Below are 8,215 nucleotides of genomic sequence, written 5' to 3'. Positions count from 1 at the left end.
GCCTCTTGTTTTGAGTCAACAAAACCTTCTAGAGGGTCTTTTTCTTTTTTTAAATAATTTTGGTCAGAGGAATTTTCTTTTAATCCTGTGCTACTATATTTTGGAGGAACATACTTCTACGTCATACAGTTCTCTTCTGTCAATTTGCTGTGCTGAGGTAATCTGCGTTTGCTGTGGTGCTCAACCTTTTACCATTGGGGTCTCAAAAGCCATAATGGCTCCCCATGGTGGACAGTGTTTGGTGGAGCTCCCAGTTTTAAGAGAGGTTGGGAAGCAGGAGTGGTATCCACTTCCTAAACCACATGCCTCTGGAAACTCTATAAACTTGGAGAAACTATAGTTATGGAAAGGCCTCAGATCTTTTTGTTCATGGAGTCGCTATGAATCAACAACAACAACATGAAATCTATACCTAAATCAAGAAGCTGTTATATAAACAGAGCAAGGGAATATACCATGGATTAAAATCAAAGAGGATGTGCATTAACACTTTATCCTTTCCTCAAGTATATTCAGTCTATATGCTGAACACATCATTCAAGACGTTAGACTATATGAAGAAACATGTGGCATCAGAATAAGAGGAGATTGGGGAAGCAGCAGGATGCTTCCTGTGTTTAGGTGGTCAAAGCCAATGAGAATGCTTGATTATAGAGGAATGCGGAATGATGGAACTCATGGAGTTTGGAACTTGCCTTGGTTCTTAAATTTGGTTGGGCCCTCAGGCTGAGGGCATGGTTTTAATTATTTTTGGTCAAACATTCTCCTAAGTGGTATAGCACTGTCTGTCCATTTGCTGTACAAAGGTAACTCGTGGTTGTTGTGATGCTGAACACTGTGACACTGATGTGTCAAATGTGATAATGGTTACTCATGGTGGACAGTGTTTCATGGAGCTCCCTGATTAAAACACGTTTGGAAGCAGGAGTGGCATCCACTTTTGAAATAGCTTGCATCCAGAAACCCTATGAACTTGAAGAAACGATGAAAGTTATACAAGTGTTCAGGTCTTTTGTTCATAGGGTCGCTATGAATCGTCTACAACTCAATGACACTTGACAACAACAACCAGTCCTTGGAGAAGGACATCATGCTGAGAAAGATAGAGGGTGAGTGATAGAGACTAAGACCTCCAACAAGATGGACTGACCCAGTGACTAGCACAATGGACTTGAGCATGACAGAGATCATGAGTATCGTGCAGTCAAGAGTAAGATTCAGATCTGTTGTTCATAGGGTTGCTGTAAGTCAGTGGCAGCTCAACAGCAACTAACAACAAACTGAGTATTGTTAGTTTGGAAATTTTGTGTTTTTTTTCTCTCAGAAGATATTCTGCTCAGTTTTTGCCCAGTATCCTGTTCTTATTATACTAAAGCAATGTTCTCTTAAACCTCAGATTATCATTATATTTCCCCTCTATTTCTTGCATAACTTTGTCAATGGGACTAATTTTCTCTAAATTTTCAGATTGTATCTCTCCATTTAAAGGAGGTAAAAGCCCATCACACTGCTTTTAAAGCCCAGGCATTCTAACCAAAAAATTCTGAGTTTGAATCACAGGTCTCAAACCTGAATGGCTACATAGATCTTAAGCAATCTACCTAAAGCCTTTAAGATGTAATTTATTTGGCAGGAATAGGAAAATCCTATCCACCTACAGCATCACAAAGTTTGGTATCATCCAGAACAGTAATCAACATATTAACACCACACACCATGGACCTCCTCCCTTATCAGACTATACAGACATTTATTAATAATTTTAATAATAGACTATTTTTGTAATTTCTTCCTATGTTCAATTTCAACATCATTAATAACTAAGTAGAAACCTTTCTCTTTTTTTTTTCTTTTTCTCCTTCTCTTCCTTTAATTTCTATTTCATTCTCAAAATAAGTTAGTGAAATAGTATAAGAAAGGGAGCTCTGGTGGCCTAATGGCAAGTAGCTGCACTGCAATCCCTAAGGCACGCAGTTCGAGGCCACCAGCTGCTCCTCGGGAGAAGGATGGGCAACACCTCCTGTGTGATTAACTGCCTCTGAAAACCCAGCAGAGGATCAGCTATAGGTCGGTTCTGACTCTACAATACACAACAGCAGCAACAGTGTAAGAATGATGTAAGGACATTTTAGTGTCATCTCCTCTGACAATGCTATCGCCTCACTCCTGCGTGGATAACACTGTAACCAACAACCAAGAGTTCTTTTTTATAAAATATTTTTCATTTCAACTGTTACTTTAATGAGAGTTGATTGAAAAGTTAGCTTTTAATTCAGTCCCTGTTGCACATTTTTACTTCCTTTTCCTCCCCTCCTCTTCCCCAGTTCACTTTTTTGTTTATTAAATATTCATTCATTGTTGCACAATTACCTCCCTTTCCCACCTCCCCCCAGTCCTCTTTGCAATGTACCTATATAATGCCTAATCATATATTCCTTTTAAACAGTCTTTAAAGGATCAAATAATGTAAGTTACAGCCTTATAGTAGTACTTAGCTATATGGATTATTATTATTGTCATCATTGTATTTACTATTAGACTGAATTGTTGATATTTTCACCCTGTTTGCCTATGCTAATCTTGTCAAGATTTGGTGATTGAAGCTGTGGTGATGGTTGTATGTGTGCATACGGGGTGATTTGCCTATCAGAGACGATGCAGATTTGTGTTTAAGTTCTTGGACTTTTGGTTTAGCAGTGGCAAGAAGCTGCACTGCAATATCAAAGGTACATGGTTCAAATTGACCAGCTGCTCTGAGGGAGAAAGATGGGCAATATCCTTCCATGCGATTAACCGCCTCTGAAAACCCGCCAGAGGGTCAGCTATGGGTCGATTCTGACTAGACAGTACAAAACAACAACAACAGATATTAAAATGTATAGTGAGCTTTCCCTGATCAGTGGTTCTCCTCTCTTCTCCAAAATAAATCATCTATATAATTTTCTGCCAAGATTGTGGGTGAGATCTTGCTTTCATTTTCACTGGAAACAGAATCGCTTTATTATATTTATTGAGTTAGTTCGTTATTAGATTGCAAGGAGAGGTGAGTGACCAGAGGTGAGGTTTTGGTAAATATTTTATCCCATAGGTTGAGTTTTAAAGTCACTATAGATAAAAGAAATGAATCCATAAAGGTTTTAGTTGGAATATGTTCTAATAGCCCTATCATTTGGGAGTGGAAAAGGCTTTCTAAGCATTAAACCAAAGGGATGAGGCAAAACCAAAAAGACTAATGGACTTGACTACATTAAAAATCTGGAAGAAAAATGTCAGTATTAGGAAGCTGTGATGGTAAAACCCATAGAAAGCTGCATTACTAGCCCAGCAACAATATTAGGTATTTTAAAAAGCAAATTTGGGAAAACATTTGCCACAAGATACACATAGGCTTAGTACAGTTAAACTGTCAAAAGACTAAGCAAATATGTTTTGGAAGAAATACACTCTGGATACTTGTTGGAGGTGAGGATGGCAAGGCTTAATCTCACATACTTTGGACAGATTATCATAAAGGATCAATCTCTGAAGAAAGATGGCATGCTTGGTAAAGTGCAAAGTTGTTGTTGTTGTTATGAGCCGTCGAGTCATTTGCAACCCTATGTACAACAGCCCTAAACCCTGCTCTATCCTGTGCCAATCGCACTGCCTCTGACACACCCATCCCGATTACCTCAGTCACTGAATCAATCCAGAGGGTCTTCCCCTCCTGTGCTGTCCCTTCACCCTCCCAAGCATGATGTCCCTCTCCAAGGACCTGTCCCTCCTTACAACATGTCCAAAGTATGTCAGACGAAGCCCCAGAATCCTTGCCTCCAAGGAGTAGCCTGGTTTAACCCTCTCTAGGATGAATCTGTTTGTTTTCTTGTCAGTCCGTGGTACATTCAATACTCTTCTCCAGCACCGCAGCTCAAAGACATCAATTCTCCTTCTATCCTCCCTAATCATTGTCCAACTCTCTGATCCATAACAAGTGATTGCAAAGACCATGGCCTGAATCAGGCACACCTTAGTCTCCAGAGCCACACCGTTGCTCTTGAGTACTTTAGAGAGGTCCCTAACTGCAGACTTTCCCATCGCAATACGTTTTTTATGTCCTGGCTGCTGGTGCCAATAGTGTTGACCATGGAGCCGTTAGTGGGGGGAAAAAGGAACACCATCAAGAAAAGAACAGATATGGTAGCTGGAACTACGGGAGCGAGGATAGTAGCGACTATGAGGAATCACAGGAGTGAACAGTGCTTTGTCCTATGGTGGTGGTGTTATGTGTCATCGAGTCACCTGTGACTCATAGCGACCCTAAGTAGAATAGCTCTGAACACTGCCCTTTCCTGAGCCAGTCTCCCTGACTCTGAAACACCTACCCTCATTGCGTCAATCATCTGTCACTGTCAATCATTTCATCCAGGGTCTTTCTTTCCTGTGATGTCCCTTCACCCTTCCAAACATGATGTCATTCTCCAAGGACCAGTCTCTCCTGGGCATCTGCCCAAAATGTGAGACAGAACTTCAAAATCCTAGCCTCCAAGGAGAAACTTGGTTTCACCCTCTCAAGACAGATCTGTTTGTTATTTTCGAGGTCCATGGTATGTTCAAGACTTTTCACCAGCACCACAACTTGAAGGCATCAATTCTTCTTCTGTCATCCTATTGGATAGTTGTATTTTATTCTGTTGTAGAATCACTGTGAGTCAGAGTCAACTCACAGATCGACTCCCAATGACACCTAACAACACAACAAAAGAAAGATCCTTAAAATCAATAAGAAACTGTTACAATCATCAAGAAAAAAAATGGGCTAGGAAAAGGATGAAACAATTAATGAAAGACAAAAGCATGTAATGTGGAAAATATTTAATGTGATAAAAATAATTATAAATTAATTAAAACTTTTGTTCTATTTCTCAACTGGAAAGATAATTATTGCTTGGTGTAGGTAAGATGAGAATCTATCTATCTGGAGAGTTCTATACTTTTAGTTTATAAGAAAAATAGAACATTTCTCCACTCTAGGTAGAATGGTAAAGTGGTTTAATGTGTTAATCCAGGGCATAGTTTGTCAACACTTGAAAGATTTTTCAAAACATAGTACACTTTGAAGCTTAAATGATTATTATTTTTTTTATATTTAGGAAGTAATGAAGTATGTGAATAAATTTCTAGCTGTGAAGATAGTATGGCATTTAACATGATTGTTGTTGTTGTTGTTAGGTGTTGTGGACTTGGCTACGACTCATAGTTTCCGTGTGGACAACAGATCTGAACCCTGCCCTATCCCATGCCATTCTCATCATTCCTAACACACGAGTCCGCTGCTGCAGTCACTGTGACAAGCCATCTCATTGAGAGTCTTCTCTCTGTTGCCAACCCTGCCCCTTCCGAAGTATGATAGCATAACAGAAAACAGGATATAACATATTGACTCAACAAGAGCATGATCCACTTCTGAAATGCATTTGTAAGGAGTTGTGCTGCCAATCCAAAGACTCTTAGTTTAAGTGCACCAGCTGGTCCATGAGAGGAGATGGGTGATCTCCTCCCATGCAATTTACTGCCTCTGAATATCTACTGGAGGGTCAGCTACGGGTCAGTTCTCACTCTATGGTATACCATGACAACAATGTTATTTTGTTTAGCTGAGGATATGAGGGGTTTAAATCTTTTCATTTCCAAATTTTTCTTCAATAAATACTGTTAAACTGTGTGCACATGTCTATGAAAACATTTATTATCCTCTTTTACTCACTAATATTTTATTCCTAATTTTTATTCATAACTCCTGCTATAAAAGACATTGGATTGCTGTTTTCATGTTTTTGCTCTCTTCATCAGATTTAGATAGGAGGGTGAGGCCAATTTAATAAAACTAATTTGGATGTGTTCAGTTTATTTCTATGTTCTGGGACATTTTAAATAGCACAGGAATTATCTGTTCCTTGAAGCTTTGAAAGAGTTTCCCATAAAACCATTTGGGCTTGACTACTTTTAGGAGTTTTGTTCTTTGACAATTTTTCCAAGCTTCTTCAGTGTTGGTGGTCTAGTAAAGTTTTCTACTTACTCTTTGAAGCAGCTGTAGCAATTTATGTTTTGGCCCAATTGTTAACTGAAAAGTTGGTGGTTTGAACCCACTAGTTGCTCTGTAGGGAGTTCTGGTGGTCTAGTGGTAAGGAGCTGGGCTTCCAATCAAAAGGTACACAGTTTGAATCTATCAGCTGATCGTCAGGAGAAAGACAATCACTTCCTACTGGAGGGTCAGATATAATTGGGTTTTTACTCAACTGTACATAACAACAAACAAGTTGCTCTGTGGAGAAAATATCTAGCAATGTGATCCCATAAAGATTATAGCCTAGGAAGCCACCTACTGACCTATGAGATTTCTATAATCAGAATATGCTCAATGGCACATGATAACAGGCCGATGAGGGCTGGAGGGAAGCATGCTTTTAAAATAAATGTTGTATTATAAAACAATCCATTTTTATGAAACCTTTTTCGATTTGATTACATTCTCTTTTTCCTTATTTTTAGGGTTGTTTATTGCAATTCTTCTTTTCTCTCTAGATTTTTATCCAATTTCTCTTTCAAAATAATCAGTCTTAACATTGACTTAAAAGCAACGGGTTTTTGTTTACCCAGTTCTTTTCTTATTTTGCTTGTGTTTTATTTTATTTAGCTCATGTATTGAAAAGTAAACATCTTCCTTGTTTAAATTGGATGCTAGAACCTGGAGAGAGTGAGCTTATTTTTTCATTCAACCATTACACGCAGTTTGTTCTGTATCATCTATTATAATGACCACCATATAATTTCATTTCCTTTCTTTCTCACTATAATTCTGATTACCATCAATCCTTCTATAGCTCTGAATCTTCCCTTTTTTTGTGATAATACACAGATTATCCTCAATATTTTACACTGCTTTTCTCTTCAATGTATTTCCACTTTAAGTGGTTTCTCTTTTCCTCATAATAAAATTTTCTCTTTTGCAAAAATAAAATAAATTTTACTTTTAACAAATGATTAGTGTTTCTCAGAGTAACTGCATTTCTGATGGCAATGACAAAGTCCAAAGATATCTGAGGTTCCAGGCTGGTGTGCAAGCAAAATTAGGCTGAGACATCTTAGCAACTTCGAGTGCTTCTGGGCAAATGTCCTCTCAGATTTGAGCTTCTGAAACTTTATTTCATTTCTCCAGGTTTATTGTGGAATGTGTTTTCTTCTTGCTCTTCTCCTTGTCCCCACTACCCCAGCAGAAAAATCAGATGGGGAGTTGATTTGCTTGTGATTCTTTTGAGAGTTTCAAGCTTATAAGCATTGTGTGTTCATTCTACCAGGAGACAGGTAGGAGACTCTTGAGAAACTTAGTTTATCTCTGTTGTAATTATAATTCTTGCAAGAGCTTGTTGTTTATAAATTTTTATTAGTATATTACAAGTTTTCAGAAAATTCCGGTGGCAATAATTTTTTTCTATGACATGAGTAATGTAGGTTCCAGTGGGACTGGAGCATCCATCTAGGATACCTGCTCAAATATGAATAAGCATTTTGGTCTTTTGATCAGTGTCTATCTCTCTGGTTGCACTCTCTGGGGGAACAAGCTAGAGAATCAGTGGATGCAGCTCCTTAAATTTTGGTCAATTAATATTCATGTGCAGCAAGTTGTAAAGTTAAGAATATAAATAAAATTCCCCCTCTGATATTCTCTTAATTAATGAGTTTTTGCTGCATAATTTTAAGTTGTTTTGATTTTATTTTGTCCTAGAAATACTACACACATTTCAAGAACTGAATTACTTATTTTTTGTGGCACTATACAAATCTGGCTTTCGAGCTAGCCTCACAAACTGTTAAGTTTATATAGGTTATATGTTTCATTTTGTGCCTAAGTCCCCGTGTTGTAGCAAGAAGACTAGCATTTGTTGAGATTTTTCTTTCCTGAGATTTAATAAAATAACAACTACTACTTCTTCTAAGTTGCTTTTTCCGCAACTATGCTAAGAAAATTTCATGTAAATTAGTCTATTTATGAGGTACATTATAAAAGGTGGATGGTTTCAATTAACTAATAATTAAAAGAAATAAATTATTCTAAATTACTTCTTTAGAAGATTCTATAAAGCATACAGAAAAGACAAGGTTATGAAATTATAATAATTTCTTACCCTTGGAAAATTACTAAACATAATGTTATATTCTTTAAAAAAACTTGTTCTAA

This window comes from Elephantulus edwardii, unplaced genomic scaffold (genome assembly GCF_000299155.1).
Source record: "Elephantulus edwardii isolate Elephantulus edwardi_28Jun2011 unplaced genomic scaffold, EleEdw1.0 scaffold00346, whole genome shotgun sequence".
NCBI classification, from domain to species: Eukaryota; Metazoa; Chordata; class Mammalia; order Macroscelidea; family Macroscelididae; genus Elephantulus; species Elephantulus edwardii.
This window is presented reverse-complemented; position numbering follows the sequence as displayed.